The following is a 25,587-nucleotide window of genomic DNA, read 5'->3' as shown; positions in this document are numbered from 1 at the left end:
TGGGGCTCCTGCTTCACATACCTACAAATCCGAAATCGGATAGGAGGGGGAGGAACCAACGAAAAGGAACTGCAGGCCATGGCTTCTCTTTGAGCTGTAGTTTTAAAACTATGTTCCAGTGGCAGCTGGTGCCCATTGGGACTGGTGGGGCGGAAGGCAAGGAGCCCAACAGTAGGTGGCACCAGAGCCAATCACAGGCAGAGCCAACGAATTCTAGTTTTGTCCCCACCCTCCTCCCCCCTGCTGAGTTCTACAAGTGCAACACTGAGATGGAGAAGGAGGCGGAGGAGGAAGCTGACAACCTGTGCCACCCCTTGGACTGTTTGAAAGTAAGAAGGTGGGCAGATGGGAGCTGGCAAAGGGCAGGCCAAGATTCATAGGTCAGCACTCTGTGCACCCCAGTGGAGCAGTTTCCACTGCTCTGTTCTAGAGAGAAGCCTTGGGGAATCCCTGGGAGGCTATCAAAGGTGAGGAGGGCCCACATCTCAGTGGCAGAGCACCTGTTTTCTGGGATGCAGAAGGACCCAGGTTTGATCCAGCATAGTGCGGTGCTATGCCAAAGACTTATTCTGCATGTTTTGACCATTCCCCATCCGTGAATGAGAAAAGAAGCTGTGTTCAAAAGTTATGAAAGGGGAGGTAACATTTCTGTGAAATTCTCAGAGTGGAGCACAACATTTTTGTTGTGCTGACTTTACTTTTGAGGGGGGCAAGGGATGTTTGGGAGGGTCCTTGCTTTCATTCTACAAACGATCTCATCTCTGGTCTGCAGCCTTCCCAGGTGCCTGTGCTTCAGTGGGCTTTTTTCAGATCAGAAAGCATGGACTGCAAAGGAGCCTGCCCAGCGCTGGGGAAATGTTAACTGGGGGAAAAAACTACATAAACCACTCTTGGCCACCACGCAATGATAAGGTAAGCTCAAAACGACCCACAGAAATTCTAAAATGTTTTTTGAGGGGTTGGGAAAATGGAATCTTCTTTTGCAGGAGAAACTGGAAAAAAGTTTTTGGTGCAACGCTAGTGTAGTGAAAGTGTTAGACTAGGATTGGGGAGGCCCGGGTTCAAATCCCTGCCCAGTCAAGAAGCTCACTGGGTGACCTTGGGGCCAGTCACGATCCCTCAGCCTGGCCTACCTCACAAGGCTGTTGTAATATCAAAGAGCTTGAGTTCAGCATCTCCAGTCAGAAGGATCAGGTAACAGGTGATAGGAAATGCACCTGTCTGAGATCTGGGAGAATGTCATGGCCCCGGACACTAGCAGAGAACACAGAGTTGGAGACTGCAGGGGTACCAGATGTTCAGTTGGGTTGGGTTCAGAGGTGACTGCAAAAGATAGGGAGATCAGTGCACCTGAGGCCACTGGGCAGGAGCCCCCATAGGAGCCTCTCAGACCACCAAGGCCTATAGGGCCAAAGCCTGAACCTTCACAGGCACCTTCCCCTGAAGAATCAAATACGTCCCACTGTATGTTACCAGTCCGTCAGACCAGGGATCGCTCCAAGAAGGAGGCTGTGGAATGGAGGAGGAGTGCCCATCTTCAGGCCAGAGGGCTGGCCTTTAAGGCTCTGGAGTGGTCCACAAGGGGGTGGAGCCTGGAGGAGAAGGACTCGTAACAGAGGCTTGAAAGCCCTCAGTCCACTCCCGACCCTTCTTGGAGCTGTCCGTGGTACAGCAACCATTGACCAGCCTTGCTGCTTTCTCCGTGGGATCCAGCATCGGACCAGAACACAACAGAGAGCCGCTGCCAGCCAGAGGAGGTACTAGATGGACCAATGGGTCAAACTTTTGAAGAGGGAACAGAGCTCAGTGGCAGAGCAGAAGCTTTGCATGCAAAGGTCCAAGGTTCAATCCCTAGACTCTCCAGTAAAAGGATTAGCCACTCAGAGTAGATACCAGGGCTATGCATAGCACCCCGATCCGGTTCGGGGCCTGATTTCGGATGACCCAGACCCAACCTGACCCACACTGGTGCAATCCCGGCCACAAACCAAATCAGGGGCCTTGCACAATCCCAAATGTAATTAGGGTTTTAAACCCTAATTAAACATGGGGTTGGTGGGAGAGAAGGACAGGTGAGAGGTTCTGCCTGCATTTCCTTTTTCCTCCTCTCCTCACTGCTGACCACATATTTCATGCGGGTTTAAAATCCTGTTTAAATATGCAGCCATCCAACCATCACCCTTCTTAACAGATCCGGATCACTCTGGGTAGAGCTGACCCAGGCTGCCTCGACCTGCTCTGGGCAAATCCCACATCAACCCGATTCAGTCTGGGTTCCAGGAGTTATTCACAGCCAGTGCGCAGACCTAGTAGATACCACCTCTGTGGGCGGCTTCCGAGAATAGCATTGGGTGACTTTTGCTTGTCCTCATGGGAATTGACCTGTGAGGCCCCACAATGCTCAGTCTTGTCTCCCATGCTTCTTAAGATCCATAGGATGCATTAATAGAGCATAAAACGATGGAATTTGCTCCCGCAGGAGACAGTGATGGCCCTCAACTTGGATGGCTTTAAAAGAGGATTAGGCAAATCCATGGAGGAAAAGGCTATCAGTGGCTACTAGCCATGGTGGCTACACTCTGTCTCCACGGTCGGAGGCATGCATCCGAGTACCAGTTGCTGGAAAGCGCAGGAGGGGAGAGTGCTCTTTGCACTCGGGTCCTGCTTGTGCGTTTCCCATAGGCAACTGGTCGGCCACTGTGAGAACATGAAGCTGGACAGGATGGGCCATTGGCCTGATCCAGCAGGCTCTTTTTAGGTTCTTAATACTTAAGTGCTCTGATGACACCCAAATAACTCTCGGTGCTATGTCAGGCAGGAAGTACAGGTGTTGAACCAGTGTCTAGAGGCGTTCATGGGCTGGGTGTGCAGCAACACATTGAATGAATCCAGACAAGACAGATATTTGAGGGTGGGCATTTCTCAGGCTTGGGAATTGGTGGGACATCCTGTTCCAGATGGGGTTACATGCCTCTTGAAGAAACGTCTGCATAGTTTGGGGATACACCTCAAGTAATCACTGTCACTTGAAGCGCAAATGGCTGCAGTGACCCAGAGTATCTATGCCCAGCTTCAGCTGCTCAGCTAACTACAGCCATTCCTGGACAGAGATATAACTTGGCCACCATTAACCATGCCCTCGTAACTTCCATGTTGGACTGTTGCAATGATTCTATGTGGGGCTGCCCTTGAAAACAGTCCAGAAGTTGCACCTAATATAAAATGCTGAGGCCAGTGGGTGCCCTGGGGCATTCACATTTAACATCAATTCTGAAACAATTGCACTGGTTGCCGGTTATCTTCCACGCCCAATTTACGGTGTTGATGTTAGCATTAAAAACCCTAAATGACCGAGGCCCCACATATCTGAAAAAAGCCTCCTCCCATGTCAGGCAGTTCCAGGACCTGTTCCTGCAATGTTCCAGGACCCAGGGAAGCCTGCACACATAAAGGTTTGTGTGCAAAAGTGTCCTTGCCTTAGATGTCCATGCTAATGCACAGACCAGGAGTTGCCAACATGCACCCAGGGATCCCATGGCATCCTTGAGGTCTTCCCCTGGTGCCCATGAAGCCTCTGAGTGCCCCTATCCGCTGCTCCCATGGTCATGAGATAGCAAGGGATGTTGACCTTTTTTCTCATAAGAACATAAGAAAAGCCTCCTGGATCAGACCAGTGGCCTAGCTAGTCCACCATCTTGTTCTCACAGTGGCCAGCCAGATGCCTGTACTTTTCTCATTCAAAAAGTACATAGAGCTGAAAGAGGAAGTTGGAAGAGTGGCACTCTTTCCCACTTCCTTTTTCAACTCTATTGGCTTTTGAAGTGTCAGATTAACTCTGCTGGATCTGACTTTAACCAAGTTTGGAAAGACAAACTGTACACATGCGCTCTCTCTCTCTCTCTCTCTCTCTCTCTCTCTGTGGGCTCAGGTGGAGAAAGGGGAGAGAAACGACTAGAGGGAATGGTGCCCACAGCGCTCACTCAACATTCCAAAAATGCCCATGAGTACAAAAAGGTTCACAACCCCTGGTGAGGCCAGGAGGAGCCATGTATCAATGGGGACTGGATCAAATGTGTGGCCCCACAGCCTTTCTCTACATGAATTGCCCCTTCATGTGAGTAACTCCTGAAGGGGGCTAGTGAAAGAAGCAAATGCTGCTTCACAACTTGAACTCTTCGGACCCTTCCGGACTGCCACTACCTTCAGATGGGATTCAGTCACATATCCACACATTCAGGTTACGCAATTCAAATGAATTTAGGGCTTTTGCACAACAAGCCGACTTCCTACTCCCCTTCCAAAAAATAGATTTTTTTGCGTTAAAGAAAGCGACAGGGAAATGCACTGGAAAACATACTAACAATTGCTCAATGCAACATCGTTTAATCCCTGCACACACTCATAAATGCTCAATAAATAGCCAACGTCATCTAAACTCCCCCAAACAATGGGCAATCAATCAAATCAGGATGAATATTCAACAAACAGGTCATCTGGAAGCAACCTTTGACACAACTGAGAGATTGCTTTCCCACAACAGATGTTTAATTAAACCAGAGGTCCCACACAGAATTGAATATACCACTATATATCAGCAGCAATGCCCTTCCCTTGGCCAAGATCCTTCTGCTTACAAGTAGGTTCCATTCAGCAAGGTCTAAAACTAGTTGAAAGCCTCCTAACGTTTACCTGCTCAAACCATTTTGACCCAAGCCTGGGGGATTAGTTACCACAGGGCATATCCAGCCCCCCAAGACATCCCCCCCAAAATTATCTTTTAAAAATGAAGACAATTTGTTTTTAAAAAATAATATTGTGATGCCATTATGACAAAAGTTATTTGTGGTCCCCTGAGGCCACTCCATCTTTTCCTGTTTTCAAATAAATGTTCAATCCCTTTTTAATTTTTTAAAAAATAAATTAAATGCAATGTTCGTATCCAGAGGCAGTTTAGAGTACAATTGATAATAAATAGGTTTATTGTTAGGAAAGCATGTCATGCAGAATTCAAAACATAAAAGACAAGGCTCTATTCCTAAAGCAACAATTTAACAGAATGAGGGAATCTTGAGAGACCTCACCCCTCCTTCCGTTGAGAACTTGACAAATGCAAACACATCCTTAGGCCAAATCTACACATGCGATGGTAGAGTCTTGAAATAATAGAATGGACAGTACCATTTCAGCTGCGGGTGGGGAATGCCATTTTTGAATGCTCTTCAATGTAGGACAAGGGGAAAATCTTTGCGAGGCAAAAATAGCACATCAGAGAGAAAAATCCTAGCCCATATATATATAATTGGTCAATTGCCTGCTTTGGATGGGGTCATATTCTCTCTGAAGGAGCAGGTTCATAGTCTGGGAGTGCTCCTGGATCCATCTTTGTTGCTAGAAGCCAAGGTGACCTCAGTGGCTAGGAGTGCCTTTTACCAGGTTCAGCTGTTTTTGGACCAGGATAGCTTAACCACTGTTGTCCATGCATTGGTAACCTCCAGGCTGGATTACTGTAATGCACTCTATGTGGGGCTGTCCTTGATGTTAGTCCAGAAGCTGCAGTTGGTGCAAAATGTGGCTGTGTGACTGCTCACTGGGGCAGGGTATCACCAACATGTTGCTCCACTGCTGAAAGAACTGCACTGGCCGCCCATTAGCTACCAGGCCAAGTACAAGGTTCTAGTTTTGGTGTATAAAGCTCTATGCAGCTTGGAACCAGGATACCTGAAAGACTGTCTTACCTGTTCTATACCCAGTCGATCACTGTGCTCTGCAGGTGAGGGCCTCCTGCAGATATCATCTTATCAGGAGGTCCGTTCCGCGGACCTTTAGCATAGTGTCTCCTACCATTTGGAATTCCCTCCCCTTAAATTTTAGACTGGCACCATCTCTGTTATCTTTTCGGCACCTACTGAACACCTTCCTCTTTCAACAAGCCTTTTAAGTAGAGACCTCAATCTGCATCATGCTGGAATGGCTTTTTAAGATATTTTCAAAGTTTTTTTTTTTTTTTTTAAAAAGATGTTCTTAAGATGTTTTAATATATTTTAAGGTCTTTTCTTTTTAAGATGTTTTAAAGTGCTTTTAGTGTTTTTGGTTGCCACTCTGGGCTCCTTCTGGGAGGAAGGGCGGGATATAAATTATGTCCCCATCTGCCTGCCTTCTTTCTTACAGCCAGTCTGGAGGTTGGCACAGGCTACCAGCTTCCTCCTCATTCCTCTTAGTGTTGCCCTTATAGAAAAGTAATTAGTTGGCTCTGCCTGTGATTGGCTCTGGCGCCACCTACTGTTGGGCTCCCTACCTTTTGTCCCATCAAACCCAATGGTCACCAGCCACCGCTGCCTATAGTCTGAAGTGGTAGAGTCCATTGTACCATCCTGTATTATTCTGCTGCAGCCTGATTTGAGACAACTTCCATGTTCTTTCCATCCCTTACCATGACTGAATCATTCATGCTTCTCATCTGGAAGACATTCATGGTGACTTCTGTGCGGTTAGAGGCTTCACTGCTCCCAGTATGCCCCGACTGGGGAAGGTCAAAATAAGTGCTGTCAGGCTCCCTGTGTAAAGGAGACAAAACAGCTTCAGCACATCCGCTCTGGCCTCCGTCCAAAGCAGCGTTCAACAACCAAACCCTGTGCATTCATTCACTGATTGATTGAGTGACTCATTCGCTCACTCGTTCCAAGATGTAAGCACTGCTTAACCATCGAAACCTCTAAGCAGTTTAACATAGAACATAAAATATGTTACCAATAAAATCAGATGTTAAAAACAAGTTAGCCTAATTTCCCCCCAAATAAAATCAGCAGTTTTAAAATATACATGACGAAATAAAGGTTTGTGTCTAATGCTAGTCATACTCAGAGTAAGCCCATTGACATTAGAAACATATGGAAATGGACTGCCTTCAAGTCCATCCCGACTTATGGCAACTGTACGAATAGGGTTTTCACAGCAGAGGGGGTTTCCCATTGCCTTCCTCTGAGGCCGAGAGGCAGTGACTGGCCCAAGGTCACCCAGTGAGCTTCGTGGCTGTGTGGGGATTCGAACCCTGGTCTCCCAGGTCGTAGGCCAACACTCTAACCACTAGGCCACACACTGACTCTAGAAACATAAGAAGGTGCCTTATACTGAGCAAGACCATCTGTCCATCTAGCTCAGTATTATCTACACTGACTGGCAGCAGCTATCCAGGATTTCAGACAGGGGATATTCCCAGCCCTATCTGGAGATGCCAGGGCTTGAACCTGGGACCTTTTGCATGCAAAGGAGATGCTCTGCCACAGAGTTATGGCCTCCATGACTAAAATGTAATTATTTGTGTAGCCATTAAGGTGTTGGACTAGGACCTGGGAGACCAGGGTTCGAATCCCCACATAGCCATGAAACTCACTGGGTGACCTTGGGCCAGTCAGTGCCTCTCAGCCTCATGAAAACCTTATTCATAGGGTCGCCATAAGTCGGAATCGACTTGAATGTAGTACACATTATTTTCAGGGGCTCTACTCTGAGTAAAATCTAGCTGGATGCAACCCTTAATCACATTTTTAAATGCAGGTTAAATTTACTTGTCTGGGTAGGCTTGCTTAAGAGGCACTGAAAAGATGACAGCTACAATGCTTGACTGTGATCAATTAGCTGTAATTCCCAGAGAGGTTTAACAGTCAATCCCTCTTCCCAGGGAACTCTGGGTATTGTAGCTCTGTGAGGGGAATCGGGCAATGTTCTTCAACCCTGGGTCCCCAGATGTTGTTGGACTACAACTTCCATCATCCTTGGCCGTTGGCTAAGGTGGCTGGGGCTGATGGGAGCTGTAATCTGACAACATTTGGGGACCCAAGGTTGAAGAACACTAGAATAGGGGGCTTCTAACAACTCCCAGCACACTTAACAAATTACAGCTCCCAAGATGCTTTGGGGGAAGCCATGCCTGTTTAAGGTGGCATGATACTGCTTTATGTGCATAGTGAAGATGTGGCCCAAATTAATTAATTCATTAATTCAGTATTCTTCGCCTTTTGGTTCCCAGATGCTGTTGGAGTTCAACTCCCATGACCCTTTGACCAGTTGCTAAGCTGGCTAGGGATGATGGGAGTTGAACTACTAGAACATCTGGTGACCCAAGTTTGAAGAACAGTGAATTAATAGGCATGAGAATTTTAAACATCCATTTCTGTGTTGTTTTTTTAAACTCTACCTATTTCAGTTATGAGTTACAATGCAGGGAGCCTGGGTGTTGCTGATGCTGTCAATTCCACTGTGAATAAAAAAAAATGGCCCAGACATGAACCCTGATGGCATAGATCAGTCTCTGTCAATGCGGAGAGCTGCAAATTGGTGAAGGCTGACAGAGGCGACGGGGAAAGCTGCTGAGCCACAGCCAAGCCTTGTAAAAGCCCTGAAAATACCAACCATTCTAGGGACTGCCACGGGACAGGAGTCCCAACAGCTTGACCTAAACTTTTCTGGCTCTGGGGATAAGTCCCCCTTGGAGCCACGCATGGTGGAGTAGGGCACTTTGCTACCAACACTCAGCAGCCTGGTGCACCGATGGCGCTCCCCCGTCCTGCTGGTCCCAACACCAAAGACAGAGGTTGCTAATGTGGTGTCCGCAGGCACACACATGGCAGGAGGGTCCTCTCTCCCTGCTGAAATTAGTCTTGAATGAAGCATACAACAGTGGAGCCAGTTACCTCAGGAGGTTGTGGACTCTCCAACACTGGAGGCATTCAAGAGGTGGACGGCCACCTGTCAGGTAAGCTTTAAGTTGGATTCCTGCAATGAGCAGGGGTTGGACTCAATGGTCTTATAGGCCCCTTCCACCTCCATGATTCTATGATTAACTTGTAGCCAACAGAATAGGTTGCAATGCATGCTTAGAGTGAGTGAGTGCCTTCATCTGCTCTGGCTTCCCCCAAAGAATCCTGGGAACTGTTAGTGTGCTGAGAGTTGTTAGGAGACGCTTATTCCCTCATCAAGCTACAGTTCCCAGAGCTTCCTGGGAAGATGGATTGATTGTCAAACCACTCTGGGAATTGTAGCTCTGTGAGGAGAAAAAGGGTTACAATGGTCCTCTCAAAAGATTGCTAACTTCTGGCCTAAAAAAAATAGGACATGGCCTCTTTAAGTGCAACAGCTTCCCCCAAAGAGGGTGGAGCTAGAGGTGACTCTTGGCTGCAAGACTATTTAAAGCCCTCAGTTGGCTCTACATCTTTGCTGGAGCAACATCTTTGGCTTCTGATGCTTGTGCTGCAAGGAGCTGGCCAGGGTCCTGATCTCCAAGTACTGCCAGTGCTTCTGTGGGGTTCTGCTCAAAGCAGGATGTCATGCTGGTGGCCATGCAGGTCAGTGTTACCAGACTGGTACAGGAAAATGAACTGTTTGTGCACTATTTCCTTCAGTTGTTGAATAGATGACCTGTGACAAGTGTCCCACCTAAGACTGCCTGTCTCTAAATCCAGCGATGACACCAAAAAAATAGATGTGATAAACGCTGTTGCATATACACTGCTACCTAAACCATGGAGAGAGAGGATTGTGTCTGATGCTAGCCCTATTCAGAGTAGACTGTGTGGCATAGTGGTTAGAGTGTTGGACAATGACCTGGGAGACCAGGATTTGAATCCCCACACAGCCATGAAGCTCACTGGGTGCATTACTGCCTCTTGGCCTCAGAGGAAGGCAATGGGAAACCCCCTCTGAATACCGCTTGCTGTGAAAACCCTATTCATGGGGTCGCCATAAGTCGGAATCGACTTGAAGGCAGTCCATTTCCATTTCATTTCAAATCTCTGTTAACTTCAGTGGGTCCACTCTGAGTTGGACCTCGCACTGGATACGACCCAGAGGAAGTAAGCCGTAACTATACAGACAAATCCACTTAAAAACCAACAAGGGATTTATTGTAAGCTTTTGGGGACAAGGGGCTCATTGTGAGAGAGCTCTGCGCACTGGGATGGTGTTGCATCAGTGGCACTTACAGGGTGCTCCAGAGGTGCTCAAATGTGGTGCCTTCATCCGCTGGGGAAGACTGAGACATCTTCACAGCAGGAATCTCTGATGAAGGAGAGATGGCCCTGAAGGAGAAGAAGGAGGGAGAAAAATCAGCTTAGCTATTACTGTAATATAGCCCTTAAAGCCAAAAGCCTATTTCCAAAATTTCAGGCTGTGAGTGTGGTTGTGGTTGCAGTCCAGGGAACCTTTTTGGCTTCGGGGGTGGAGAGAGATATTTGGGGTGTTTCCAGTGCTTACTCCATTGAAGTTAATGAAATTGTTGTGACCTGCCCTGGGACCTACTGTTGAATGACTATTGTTATTGTTAATAATAATAATAATAATAATAATAATAATAATAATGAATTGTACACTGCTATTTCATTAAAAACATCAAAGCAGTTTACAACTTAAAAATATAATAAAAACAAAGGTCAACTGTTGTGAAAAAAGTTTCTTCTTAATTGCCTGCATAAGCCTGGCTTGGGTGGGGGGGAAGAGAAAGGTTTTCAGCAAGTGTTTAAAGGTCAAAACAGAAGGGGCCTGAATCTCTGTTGGCAGAGCATGCCAGAGAGCTGAGCTGATGACACTGAAGGCTCGATTTCGTGTCGATGTTAAATGAGCCTCGCCAACTCGGGGGATGACCAGCACCACTCCTGCAGATGATCACAGTGATCTAGCTGGGATATAAGGGTTCAGGTGGTCCCTAAGATACCCTGGACTTAAGCTGTTCAGGGCTTTGTAAATTAATAGAAGGACCTTGAACCTGGCTCTCTAGCAGATGGGCAGTCAGTGCAGATGTTTTAAAAGTGGCATCACATGTTGTCGGCCATGTGCTCCCATCAGCAGTCTGGCAGCTGAATTTTGTACCAGCTGGAGCTTCCGAACCAGGGCCAAGGGCAGCCCCACATAGAGCACATTGCAGTAATCCAGCCTCGAGGTTACCAGCGCATGGACTTTAGAGGTCAGGCTATGTAAATATAATATAAAATACATTATTAAAACAGTAATAACTTCAATGGGTCTACTCTGAGTAGGACTAGCATTGGATACAACCCACAGAGTCTTATACACATGCACACACGTACAATGCAGGGAGTGTGGAATCTGAACACAGCAGATTGCAATGTCAGGACACTGTCTGATGACTAACAACAACCTTCCCCACATTTTCTTCTCTCCACATACACTTTATTTGATGATAGTTTTTTATTGACTGACTGTTTTTAATTGGATTCTGAATGGATAGACTTTTTTAGGTTTATTGAGTGTGTTTGTTTCTGACTGGTTGTAATGCGAGTTGCTTTGGGTCTCTCAGTAAGAAAAGCAATGAACAAATAGAAATCATCACCTTCATCATGCCGATACTGAACACTTTCTTCTGCACACTTACATTGTCATCACTGCCAAATTGGGAGTCTGGGTTTATTGATTTATTTATAAGACTTCTTAGCTGCCCTTCACTGCAAGATCCAAGGGCGTTATTGTTATTATTTAAATTTCTATCCTGCCCTTCCTCCCAGAAGGAGCCCAGGGTAGCAAACAAAGGACAAAATGCTAAAAATACCTTGAAACGCCTCAAAAACAAAGCAAAAATAAAACATCTCAAAAACTGCTTTTTGAAGAAAAAAAATTAAAAACACCTTAAAAAGCCATTCCAAAGCAGAAGCGAATTGGGCATGTCACAACAATATCATACACAGCTTCAAACCCAGTAGAAACCATCACAAGTAAATCCAAGAACAAGCAAATCCACTCCAGATGGAACAGAAAATGGAATAAATGAAGCATAAAACTGAGTGACCTTAGGCCAGTCGCTGCCTCTCCAACTAACCGACCTCACAGGGTTGTTGTGAGGATCAAATGGGGGAACCGTGTACACCCCCCCCTTGAGCTCCTTCCAGGAAAGGTGGGATAGAAATGCAATGGATAAATAAATAAAAGAGGTGATCCCCACAACAAGAAATGCCTTTCCCTGTCAAAGGTCAGGGTACAGGTGTGCATCTTCAGCATGCAAGGGAAGCTGTGCGAGGAAGATGGAGCTCTGCAGTTTAGGGGTTGCCACAGAGAAAGTCCTTTCCCTGGCTGGCATTCCCTGCAGTCCAGAGGGTGGCAGAACTACCCAGAGAGCCCCCTCTCTTGATCTTAGCACCCAAAGGGGTTGGAAGAGTTCAAGCCCCTAGGCCAAGAGTTAACCACTGCTGTCCTATATATAAACACACACAGAGAGAGATTTATTTGACCTCTTAGATTTTCATTGAGAAGACAGCACGGGGGGGGGGGTTAAGCCACCCTTCCCCCAGCCCCATCATCGCAATCTGGATCTCTGCCTCAGCGCGGCTTGAGCTTCTCCTTCCAACTCCGAGTCCTCAACATTATCCCCTGCAGAAGGGAGATCTGACCCCAGAGTCACAAGAGTGTCCAGTTCTGGGTGCCGTATTTTAAGAAGGACATTGATGGGCTGGAGCAACCCCAGTAGAGCAATGGTGCAGGTCTGTAAAACCGAGTCCTGTGAGGTTGGTTGAAAGAACTGGGCCTAGAGAAGAGAAGAGGAAGGGAAGGCCCAGCTTGGCCGCTGTCTTCTAATCCCTGAGCAGGCATCATGAAGAAGATGGAGCGGCGGCAGTAGTAGATCGCATGGTGAGACCCTGCCACTCACCTGGCCTCCAGCTCTATTAGCAGAAGGCAGAGCAGGGGGGTCAAGGTGGTGGTGCGGCACCAGATGCACCAGTGGGGCCAATGCAGTGCTCCTGCCAGCGCATTTGCACCACCCAGGCCTCCAACCATGGTCCTGTGATTGGCTCCCCTGCACATTTCCATTCCGTGGCTCTAGTCCCACCTTCTGGAGCAAAGAGAGTGAGCCGGCACCATGCCCTGCAAAACAGACCTTCCGAGATTAGGCTGTGTTTGCCCCACTGAGTCATCATGTGGGACTGGGCTCTGACTGGTGGGCCGTGGCATTCGAAAGCAAAGTAGGTCTGCAGACTTGGCCTGCCCATCCCTGTATGGGCAGGGATGATTTGGAACATCCCTCGATTTGGAACAGCCATAGATGCTTGTCTGTGGGGCGAGACAAGGGGTGGGCAATCGCTACCCTGTGGGCCAAATTAGGCCCACTAGGCCTCCCCTTATGGCCCAAGAGGCCATTTAATCCAAGCCACACCCACCTGCTGTTATACCCGATGTCAAGTGTGGTGCAGGTAAAGATGCGGCGTGGCTAAAATGGATTTGCAGGCACCACCAATCAGCTGATTGGCACCTGCACAGTCCTGTGCAAAGGGCTTTGCAAGGTGTGACAATCAGCTAATTGTTGGGCCTTGCAGGAATGCTTTGTAAGGCACTTTGCAGATCTGCACATTTGCCTGCAAGGGTTGAAGCCGTGCGGACAAAAAAAAACAACAGTATCCGGGCATCTTTTTGATGTCAGCTGATTGACAGGCAGATGGCCCCACCCACCTGTCAAATTTGGCCTGCAGTGAAGTTAATGATCTTGCTCATCATCAAGATCCAGATCCCTACTCCTGGACTAGTCTGTCGTGCTGCACTGCTGCATCCGAGACCAGGTTCCAGTTCTGGCTGGAACAGAAATGGCAACAGTTCGATGTAATGAGTTCTACAGGGCTTTGTTTCCAGGCACAAGGCCACAGAGGAGCTGAGTGCTAGATCCCCAGGCTCTTGTGGACCAGGGGACCTGCAGATGGAATAAGGACGGACACTCTGTGCGTGCTGATAGATTGCAGGCTCTTGCGTTCCTTTATATAGTGAAATGCAACATAATTAATTAGACTTGCTGCCATCTTTATGGACCGACGCTCTTGCTGTCAGCAGTGGCACATCAGGTTCAACAGGTATAGAGGCCTTCCATCACTGCATGTCCTTGCTGGGACAGTTTTACCTTGTTGTTCAGCTGTCAAAGGTACAGAGCTTCTAACAATATTTTTTAAAAAGACATCAGACCTATCATTAATTGTCTGTTTCTTCCCTCATCTCAACAGTTTGGGTTGGACAGGTAGCTTATCCCTGGTCCTACCCCAGAGAGGCTGGCTTCTTCTCTTTTTTGCATGTGGTTCTTGACTGTCTGAAAATGATCAATGACTATCTGAAAGTCCTAAACCCTCTGAAAGGGCCCAGTTTGGCTCGGGTCTTAGTCAAATCCAGTGCACAGCCCTAGTGCTTAACTTTGGTGTCTTGAAATGAACATTGTGCATAGCGTTGGGTAATATTGGCTTACATTACAGAGGTGGGGGAGAAATTCAGTCTTATCTGCAGTTCTTGAATCGCTGTGTGAACTGAAACTTTGCTAAAATTGGCACTTCTCTGAATTTTGCAATGCATTGTCAGACCAATGCATACTTTTAAAAAATCCATATATTGGGGGGACGTAACACAGAAGAGAGTTCTATTGCACTCAGATCTGTATGTGGGCTTCCCATAACGGGCATCTGATTGGCTACTGTGAGAACAGGAAGCTGGACTAGATGTGCCACTGGCCTGATCCATCAGGACTCTTTATGTTCTGAAGAATGCATTATATTGGTCAACAACTACATACAAAAATATTAGGAGAAGTTTGCATTAAAATGCTGACAGATTTTCATGGGGATTTGTTTTTTTGGGGGAAAACAAAACCCACAAATTCCTACAGAAATGCAGAGAGCTGAATTCAAGATTGGAAAAATGAGAGGATCAGATCTGACAGGTGCTTCTACCCCATGGCCTTATACAAATAGTTTGTATCCGAAAGCCAGAGAGCATCCTGCTATACAGCCAAGTCGTCCTCCCAACTTTTGCCATTACATGGGAAGCTGCTTTATGCTAAGACCATTGGTCCCATCTAGCTCAGTATTGTCTGCGCTGACTGGCAGCAGCTTGCCAGGGCTTCAGGCAGGGAGTCTCTCCCAGCCCTACCTGGACATGCCGGGGATTGAACCTGGGGCCTTCTGCATGCCAACCAGGTGCTCTGCCAACTGAGCTCCAGTTCCTCCCCCTCATTCAGCCTTGTTTTCCTTCGCTTTTCACACCACATCAAAGAATCTGCACAGCTCTTTCCTGCTGGGGGGGATTAGCCTGGAGAGCAAATTCCCCCCTCCCAGCCCTGCCTAAGAGCCTGTAACAGAGTGATCTTCTTGTGACAATGAGGAGTGTGCAAATCACACCTTCTCCTAAAAGACTTTCCAGAAGGAGAGGAGGGGGAAAGGGGGGTGTCTCTTCCTACCTGTTCGGAGCCCCCAGTAATTTTGGGCTTCCCTCCGAGCGAGGCCTAAAGGGGTTGAGATTCTCTGCTCCTGAACTGCACCACTACCAAAGTAGCGTCCCTGTCGCCAAGGTGATGACATTGGAGCTGTTGAAAGCTATGTGGAAAGGGTGGCAAAGGCCCCGCGCACGCCTTCCTGGAACACCAAGCATGGCAGGGAGGGGACATTGGAGAGTGCTCACTTGCTCAACAGTCTGCCTGCCTGCCTGCCTGGAAGAATTAAACACACTAGGCACTGAAATGACAAACCTGGGCAACCCACCTCCCCTCCCCTGGTCCTTCAAGAGTTGGGCTCCTCCGGCCAACTTTCCAAAAGGCATCCAGTGCCTTTAGCGGATTCTGAGTGGGTCTAACTGTGCTTGCCTCTTGCTTTGTTACAAGGGGTGCCGCCCCAACAGTCAGCATTTTGCAGGAGGGATTCAAGCGCCCACCAGGAAATCTAGGTAGGTTTGTGCAATTAAAGTGAATTAAAGCACTCTGTTGCCTTAGCACAACATTTAAAGTCCATTTCTCCCCTCCCCCCTCAAGAGTCTTGGGAATAGCAGTTCATTTATTTATTATTACATTTAGATCCCACCCAAGGCTGTAGTCGTCCGGGGTCGCTGGGTGTCATAGACCCCTTACCTTTTTGGGAGCAGTGTCCCAGCAAGTCCCTACGTACAAGCCAATCATCACAAGAGGGGAACGTGTTAGCCCTGAAAAGAGTCCTTGTCCTTTCGTGCTCATTGGAGCCAGAGTGAAAGGAGGTGAGTCAGCCACTGAGAAGACTCTTCTCAGTAGCTAACACCCCTCCCCTTTCTTGCTGATTGGCTCCTAGGGACATCTGTTGTAGTGGATCGTGGAGTCAGAGATGATATGGAGAGCAAGAGAGATAAGGGGAAGTGGAAAGGGAATATGGCTGGGACAGGGTCTGGCTGTGACTACCATGAAGGAACCTGAATTTGCCCTTATACCTGCAAGGAGCTCAAGGTGGCAGACAAAGAGGGAAAACGTCCTAACTGTTAGAGCAATACAACAATGGAACCGATGATTTTAGATCTTGGACAGGCTCATATGGGAAGGGACAGCCCTTCGGATAGCCTGGACCAGTGCCATATAGGACTTTATAGGTCATAACCAGCACTTTGAACTGATCGTGCTCTCTCCCTTGCCAGAGGAGTCAGAGAATGCATGATTTATCCCCTCATGAGGCAGTTTCCTGGTAGATGCCATCTGTCGGGAATGCTTTGATTTGGATGCCTGCATTGCTCAGGGGGTTGGACTTGATGGCCTTATAGGTCCCTTCCAACTCTACTATTCTATGATTCTATGACTAGCTTTCATGTCCTGTTTGCAAACTTCCAAAGGGAGAGTAAATCTGGATCTGATCCAGATTCAGAAGTCCTGTGCCAAGAGCTGAAATGGCCCCATTTATCGTCCCAGAGTGCAAGACACAGAATAATGGGCTCAAGTTGCATTTTCTTCATTGAGGGAGGTCTATATATTTAGATGTTGTCTTTTGTTCTTCTCAAGCTGTGATTGTGAGTGTGGGAGGGGGGAGAGGGGGGGAAAGGGAAGGAGAGTCCTTCCTTCAATGGTTGGTTGGCTGTAATAAATATTTGATTGATTGAATCATGGAACCATGCTGGCTGGGGCTGATGGGAGAGGCGGTCCAAAATATCTGGCGGGCAACAGGTTGGTCAAGTCTGCGTTAGACCATCCCGTTTATGCAAATAATAACCTTGTTCCACTTTGTGGAAGCACAGCTGACCTCATGCTTTCGATAAGAGTGACCTGTGCAGCCACAACAAACAACTTTTCTTCGTTATCATCAGGCGTAGCAGTTTGGCACACATCAAGCTGTGTGTTCTCTGGGCCAGGACGAGGCTAGAGTGGTGTTAAAACTTCTGCGTAAAGTAAACAAATCCTACCGATACCAATGACCTTGCACTGCATTTTCCTCAATCGAACTTCCTCCCTGGCTGCAAAGTTATCTGCATATCTGCACTCTATCCAGTCCATCCATGGAACCAGCATACCTGGCTTGATGCCTTGTCGGTTTCACTTCTCTTTTGAGACTAGTCCAAGTGAGACTAGGGCCCTGTTCACAGCCATGCATTTATCCCGCTATTATTCAAGGTAGACTGATGTTAAAATATGAGCCAGACTGAATTTCTCCCCCATCTTCTCATCACTTAAATCCCACTGATTTCAATTGGAACTGAGTTTACTAAATTACAGTGCAATCCGTGTCTGCTCTGAAATCTATGTTCCAGTTTAACACAATGGGGCTTACTCCCAAATAAATGTGATTAGGATTGCAGTCTTGGGGCTCTGTCCTATGCTAGTCTTATGCCGCCCTGGGTTCCTACTGGGAGGAAGGGCGGGATCTAAATCTAATAAATAAATAAATAGTCCTACTGGAAGTGGACCCATTGAAATTAATGAACCTAAGTTAATCAAGTCTGTTAACTTCTACAGACCTCAGGGGTTCAATGGGACTTACTCCCAGGTAAGTGTGTATTGGACTGCAGCCTTAGTCTGGGATTCAATCCTATGTCTACCAGGGGCAGTGGGATACAGATATTTAATTATTTTTATTGATTTAAGGTATTTTTACCCCATTCTTCAGCCAGAAAAAGCTCCCAAAGCAGCTTACAGCGGTCATAAGAGCCTGATCTCATGCTTGCAGTCTAAATGGCACAGCACAAAAGGAAAAGCGACAGAGAGGAAGGAGGTAAAAAGCACACTCAGGCATTAGGACTAGCTACAAAGTTCATATAAAAGTTCACAAAGTTCTTTTTTTTTTCTTGATAGGGAGGGGGAACCTAGCTCCCTGCATGTTATGTATTTATTGAATGTATATTCCGCCCCACCTCCCAAAGGGACCCAGGCCAGTAAACATACAAGCAATGAAACATCTAAAGTCTGTTCCAATACAAAGTCAGACTGGGAAAGAGCTCTATTTAAAAGGCTTGTTGAAAGAGGAAGGTCTTCAGGAGGCACTGAAAAGAGATGGTGCCTGTCTAGTATTTAACGGGAGTAGGGTAGGTGCCACCACACAAAAGGCCTAATTTCTATATATATTGTACAGAATGGACCTCCTGATGAGATGGTACCCTCAAAAGGTTCTCTCCTGCAGAACGCAGTGATCAGCTGGGTATATTGGAGTTCAGTGATGCTCATTTAAATATGATATTTTGAGAAGGAATATGGAGAATATGTGTCTTTATCAATTAAATATCCATATTTCTCTGAGCACCACATTGAATTTACAAATGCTTGGGGGGGAGTTTTGTACTACATGGCAACATGAAATGTTATTTTATTTTATTTTATTTTTATTTTATTGTTGTGTGCAATGTTGTTGTGAACATAGCAAATCAAAGGCCATAATTGGGAAAGCAGAGTCTCTAGAATTTTCCCTTTTAACCCAATTAGTGACTTGTTTACCTTTTGTAATTTGCAGTCTTTCCCTAAAAGCCGAGGGAAACTTTCACAAGCTGTTGTTATCGATTTTCTCTCATTACGTCCCATAATTAGCCGAGATGCTGGCCGCGATCAGAAATTAAGAATCAGGAAGCAAGTTGGAACATGCTTTATGTACCAAAAAAGGGGGATAAATATTATAGGGGACTCTTCTAATTACAAGAGAGTTTTGTTGACATTTCTAGACTTTAGGGAATGTGTGACAGGATGGGGAAATTGATGTTTAATTGCCTGGTGGAGTGTATCACATGTAATTAAGCGTGCCACTGGCTGGCTGTTCTTTCAAATATAAAAAATTTCAACATGGTTTGCCGTGTGCAACAAGACATTATGCTAGGGCTGGAGAGCCTCAGGCCTGGAGACAGGTTTGATGTCAGTGGGACAGCGAATCCACTCTGGGTTTTAGGCCGAACTTTCGAGGAACTGTCCAAGGTGCTGAACCTTCTCTTCTCCAGTTGAAGAATACCAGTTCCTTCAACCAGAGCTTGGAAAAGTTTCTTTTTTGAACTACAACTCTCATCAGCCCAATCCAGTGGCCATGCTGGCTGGGGCTGATGGGAGTTGTAGTTCAAAAATTAACTTTTCCAAGCTCTGCCTTCAACCTTCTCAGAGGATAGGTTTTCCATATGAGTGACCATCGTTGGACAGGAAGGGCCATAGCTCAGTGGTTGAACATTGGCTTTGCATGCAAAAGGTCCCAGGTTCAGTCCCCAATGGCATCTCCAGGTAGAGCCAGGAATGCCCATGTCTGAAACCCTGGAGAAGTGTTGCTGGTCATTGTAGGCAGTATTGAGCTAGATGGGCCAATGGTTTGACATTGTATCAAACTGCTCTTAACCATCAAGAATATCTTGTGGAACCCCTCTCCAGATATGAACCTCCCTGGTCCCTTAGATCTTCTTCTGAGGCCCTTCTCCAGGTCCCCCATCTGAGGGAGGCTCAGAGGGTGGTCACAAGGGAGAGGGCCTTTTCAGGCGTGACTCCCCACCGGTAGAATGCTCTCTCCAGTGAGGTCTACCTGATACCTTCATTGACATATTTTCGGCACCAGGTAAAAGCTTATCTCCTCCCCCAGGCTTTTGATAGACCAGGGTGATAATATTTGTTGTTAGCATTCTGCTAAAGTTTTCTGTGGCTGTCTGAGGGGTGCTGGTTGTTGCTGTTTGATTGTTTTGGTTTTTAAAAAATGGAACGAGCCAGTGTGGTGTAGTGGTTAAGATGTTGGACTACGACCCGGGAGACCAGGGTTTGAATCCCCACATAGCCATGAAGTGCACTGGGTGACTCTCAGCCTCATGCAAACCCTATTCGTAGGGTTGCCATAAGTTAGAATCGACTTGAAGGCAGAACATTTACATTTTTAAGTCACTCAGAAACCTCCAGGTAGCATGTCTGCCCACACGTTCTACTGAAATCTGCCCTCCTGTATCTTAAGCCCATTAGAACTTGTCCTAGCTCTCAAGAGCAGCCAAGAGCAAATCTTTGTCCTCTCCTACACGACAGCCCATCAGGTATATGAAGAGTCACCTTTAAAGTCATACTGAAAGTTGCCAGCTCTGATAATCATCCGACAGATTGCACCTTGTGCAGCTGTACTCCTCCGCAGGTTGGCTGGCTTTCTTCACCTGCGAATAGCACACATCTGGAGTTAGGAACCCAAGCTTCCGAGTCAGGCTTTTCAGAGTAGACTGGACCCCTCTTCCTCTTTCAGAAGTGGGTAGGTTGTATATCTATTGCAGACGTGGCAAAATGCAGGGCTGGGGGCCAAACGTAGCTCTTCGGGTATCCCTGTCTGGCCTGTTGGATTATCTCCAGGCATCACCCTTTACACCCTCCTTATGTATTTTTGCCTGGCTGCAACATGCCCTTGAACTCCAATCGTGACTCTTGCTTGTCTGGATGGTAGATTCAGAGGGGCGTCTTTAGCAATTAGCCTAATGTATAAAGGTTACATTTATATTCATTGCTCCACCCATTTTTTACCTCTGGCCCACCCCCCCTGGCATGTGACCCCTGGAAGGTTGCCCAGAAGGGAACGCAGCCCTTGGACTGATAAAAGCTTCCCCACCACATACAATAGCATAGTACGAAATTCAGAAGTGCAGGGTCCCTTCCTGATAGTCACAGACACCTGCCCTCCCCTCGCTTTTTTGCTGCTGGGTTGAGAATGAGATCCTCGTTAATGCCTTCTCCCTCAACAACAGATGTTCTAGGAGCCAATAAGCATGAAAAGGGAGAGAGTTAGCTACTGAGGAGAGTCTTCTCAGTGACTCTTTTCGTGCTAAGTGGCTTGTAGGATGCTAGAGACATAGGGACCTTGCTGGCACCCTGCTCCCAAAAAAGTGAAGGGTCTAAGTGCCCCCAAGACCCCGAACAATGACACCACTGGCCACATATCTATTGCAAAATTCCCACTCCAGTTTTTAGAAATAGAAACCGCCAGTAGCTGTTTTGATCTCGCTTTTTACTCTGACATTTCCAGAAGTTAAACTAAACTTTTAGTTGGGGGGGAGGGAAGCAAAGACTGTAGTTGGAGACAGCCCAGCATCCTGGGTGACTGAAACAGTGATGGCAGTTTAAAATGTACACACCTGCCCAATTACAAAGGAAAGTCCCCCCCCCCCCGAGAGGTGCCCCTTAGAGAGTAATATAACTGCACGGAGCAGCAGGCAAGCAATTAAAAGCCCGCATAACTGGCAAAGGCAATAAAAGGTGAATTGATTCTCCAGCTGGTCCCTTGCAGTGAACATGTTGTTCTGCGACATCTCTGAGAGCCTGATGGGGTTGCAAAGCTGCAGACGTGCCTCTGCTGTTTGTTAGTGAGATTTACTTTTCCCCCACTGTTGAAATTTAGTTTGTGCGCTCCTAAGTGAGAAACCTGTTGCAGCGATGATGAGAGGTTTAATATAAATGTTGCAGTGGTAGTAGTAGTGGTAATAATTATTTTTGCTGTTGTTATTTGGGGGAGGATATTGTTTGTTTGTTTGTTTGTTTATTTATTAAATTTATATCTCGCCTTTCCTCCCGGAAGGAGCCCTGAAAGCACTTTAAAACATCTTAACATCAAAAGGCTTTAAAACATGTTAAAACAAAACATCTTTAAATAAACATCTTTAAAAACATTTAAAAAAGCAATTCCAACAAGGACGCAGACTGGGATAAGGCCTCTACTTAAAAGGCTTGTTGAAAGAGGAAGGTCTTCAGTAGGTGCCAAAAAGATAACAGAGATGGCGCCTATCTAATATTTAAGGGGAGGGAATTGCAAAGTGTTCCAAAGTATTATTATTAATAATAATAACTACATGTATATCAGATCTTTCTTCTTCAGTATATTATTATTACATTTATAAAAATAATATTGATGAAAGGTTTGATATAAATATGGGGATGAAAGGTTTGATGTTATTAATATCACCACTACTTTGACCATTATCATAATAATTATTAGCACATATATATCATGAGTGACGTGGCTCCCCCACGAGTTTCAAAGAGAAGCGTTTCTCAGGCCTACTTAGAGATGCTGGGAGGTTGAACCTGAGACCTTCTGCCTGCGCAATAGATGGTCTGCCACTGAACTACAGACTGGCCCTGTGTCCCACTGATGCCAAGTGAGAGGGCACAGTATACCAACTAAATCCCTTGATGCAACTCAAGTCCAGAAACAGGCAGCATCAGGGGCTGGGAAAAGAGCATCACTTCAGTATCTGATGCTCACTCGGAGCATGGACCCATCCGGGCAATGCCATCCCATGATGCTAACAGAAAGAGGTGGTGCAAATGAAAATACTCCCATTGGACATAGAGGAAAAGACCATAGCTCAGTGGGTAGAGCACATCATTGTATATAGAAGGTCCCAGGCCCAAATCCCCAGCCTCTCCTATTAAGAGGATAGAGTGCCAGGTGATGTGAACATGCCCGAGATTCTGAACAGCTGCTGCCAGTCAGAGTGAGCAATGCTGGGCTGGATGGAGAAATGTGTTTTAAATAGTCTGACCTGTGATACAGCTTCTTACATTCTTGCTTTGACTCAGTGGAGAGCCAAAGAATCCTACCCTTCACTTCCAGAACTGGGGGGCTGGCGCCAGCGGTCAACCAGAACGGGCACTGCTTGAGAGCCCCAGTGGCTTCGAAGGGCCCCTCGTGAGCTTGGCCCATCAGTGCTGCCACTAAATGCCCTCATTGCTGGGGCCCCAGATGACTGTGTTAGCAGTGGGCGGGTGTTGAAATGGCTTTCGAATGGGAGCCACGCTTCAAAGCTTTCTAGGTCCAATTAAAGGATTGCAGAGTGCAGGCTGGTAAGAACAACCCCACCCGCGAGTCCTTACAAAGCAGCTCTCAGTCAACTGTGTATAAAGCCAACTTTATTTATTTATGTACGCTGGGCCTCGAATTGAAGGCACCACCTCCTGCGCTCTGCGTACGTGATGTTTATTTTTAACTCCTTTTAGGTGCTGTGATGGGAAGCTCAGGCAAAGGAAGGGATTCTGGACCAGTTAGCCAGGAATTTTCAAGGATGGTATTAACAAATCCCCTGCCCAAGCTGGTGTTTGGGGGCAGGAGGAGGTGTGACAGGTGGGAGAAATCCTCCGCCCCAGATCACAGCCTGAAACAGATGCAGGCCTATTGTCCCTCTTTGGAACAGACTCTTATTTTTCCTCCGATTTCACAAGGGAGCAGCTCTTTAGACTAGTTCTGTTACATTTTGTACCTGTGCATTGCAATAACCCCTCGCTGGTTACACTAGCCTCTATAGCAACCGCCGTAGTAACACAATTATTACACAATGCAGAGCAGGGTCAGCACGCTTTTGCCAGCTGGGCGTGTGGGATTCACAGAGGGCCCCACTCTCCTCCAGTTGAAAAGCTGGCTCATGTTCTGAAAAGGAGAAGGGATTCCTGACTCATCACCTTTTACTACATATATAAAAGGCCGTTCTAGCACATCCCAGCCAGTGAAAAGAGGCCAAAAATGTCTCAGACCCTCCACATTAACTGGATAAAAAGAAACCTGGCACCTAAAAGTAGATAGTGACGGTGCCAGGGGTGCCTCTCTAGGGAAAGCATTCCCCAAGCGGGGAGCCACCACAGAAAAGGCCTGTTCTCGTGTGGCCACCCTCCACACCTCCCTCAGAGAAGGCACTTGCAGGGTCCTCTTGTTAGGGGAAAGCCCGTTTAGCTAATCACTTACTCTGACCTACCCCACTGTGTTGCCATTACAGGAAACCCCCTTGTTTGTCAATCCCTCACTCCAATCTACCCAACAGAGTTGTTGTTAGGGAGAAACCTGAGTTTCTTGAAGGAAAAGTGTGGTGCATCTGCTCACCTTGCACCCCAGACCATCATTTTTCCTTGTTCCCTGGAATTATCCATAGCTGCTGTCAGGGGGAAAAACCACAGCCATGTCTAGTAAATTAACAGCGGGCAAAGCTTTACTCAAGAGGAGCCTGTGTCCTATGTTGTTGTTATGTGCCTTCAAGTCAATTACGACTTATGGCTTTGACAGTTCCGCCTTGGGTGCCCCTGCTAGGAGTCTAGCCTCTTTGACTGCTCTCAGCTCCTTCGACACTCTCAAACCCCCTCACCATGTTAAGGCATGCATCCTAGAGGGGGGGTGTCCTGTGGTAACTTATTATGTATTAAATTTCTACCCTGTCTTTCCTGCCAAAATTCTGGTCTGAACTTGGACCGCAGATAGCTAACGTGCGAGTTGGCAGGAGTGTGTACGTTTTGAACGGCTGTCTCCGTTCCAGTCGCCTAGGATGCTGGCCGACTCCAGCCCTTGAAAACAAACACAAACTTCCAGAAAGTTGTGAATAAAATCAAGATTAAAAAAAACCCCACAAAAAACAGCAATTTGCAATAGATATGAGGTAGGGAATCTTTTTCAACCGGAGGGCCGCATTCCCTTCTGGGGGGCACATTCCAGTGGTGGGCGGGGCCAGTGGCAAAAGTAGGCAGAGCAATGTATACCAATGTTACCCTTGTACAGTAGGCTAGTTTCTTCACACACAGCCCTCTCCGTTCTCCACCCAGGCTTGTTTTCTTTATTTACAGCATCTATCCTTCTCTTGTTGTCAGATCGCTTCAGGATTGCTTACTGGAAGAGATTCATAAAGGAGACATAGGAAGCTGCCTTATATCGAGTCAGACCACTGCTCCACCTAGCTCCATACTGTCTGCACTGACTGGCAGCAGCTCTTGAGGGTTTCAGACAGCAGTCATTCCCAGCCCCACTGGGAGGTGGCGAGGGTTGAGTGTGGGACGTTCTGCATGCAAAGCGAACATCCCCCTTGCCACAGCCTGGCCATTTCATCTTATCAACAACCTGCTGTCAATGTGTGGGGATGACAATCCATCCTTACAACTCTCTTAAGGATACAGAAAGCTGCCTTAAACCGAGTGTGGTCCATCTAGCTCAATACTGTCTACACTGACCGGCAGCAGCTCTCCAGGGTACATTTCCAGTCATACCTGGAGATGCAGAGGGGGGGGTTGAACTTCATGCAGCACGTAGTTAAGGTATGGAATTTGCTCCCACAGGATGGTCGCCAACTTGGACGGCTTTGAAAGAGGATGAGACAAATTCAAGGAGGACAAAGGCTAGTAGCCCTGATGGCTGTGCTCTGCCTTCACTGTTGAGGCAAGATGCTTCTGGATGCCAGTTGTTGGAAACCGCAGGAGGGGAGAGTGCTTCTCCTGCACTCGGGTCCTGCTTGCAGGCTTCCCATTGGGGCATCCAGTCGCCGACTGTGAGGACAGGATGCCAGACTAGATGGGCTGCTGGCCTGATCCAGCACAGCTGTTCTGATGTTGCAACCTGGGACCTTCTGCATGACGGACAGATGCTCTACCACTGAGCTATGGGCCCTTTA

The 25,587-nt window shown here is 47.1% G+C and overlaps 1 long non-coding RNA gene across 1 annotated transcript in view; it reads left to right on the top strand.

The window, feature by feature from the left end:
- The window catches only part of LOC133372562 (uncharacterized), a 54,285-nt gene extending 28,698 nt beyond the window's left edge, over positions 1-25,587 (top strand). The window contains exons 3-4 of the long non-coding RNA XR_009759504.1: positions 773-912; positions 25,256-25,587. This is a non-coding gene — a long non-coding RNA (uncharacterized LOC133372562). The remainder of the gene's footprint in view (positions 1-772; positions 913-25,255) is intronic.

The sequence above is a fragment of the Rhineura floridana genome, chromosome 18 (genome assembly GCF_030035675.1).
Source record: "Rhineura floridana isolate rRhiFlo1 chromosome 18, rRhiFlo1.hap2, whole genome shotgun sequence".
In the NCBI taxonomy this organism is placed as follows: Eukaryota; Metazoa; Chordata; class Lepidosauria; order Squamata; family Rhineuridae; genus Rhineura; species Rhineura floridana.
Note: the sequence above shows the minus strand (reverse complement) of the source record. Positions and strands in the feature narration are given on the sequence as shown.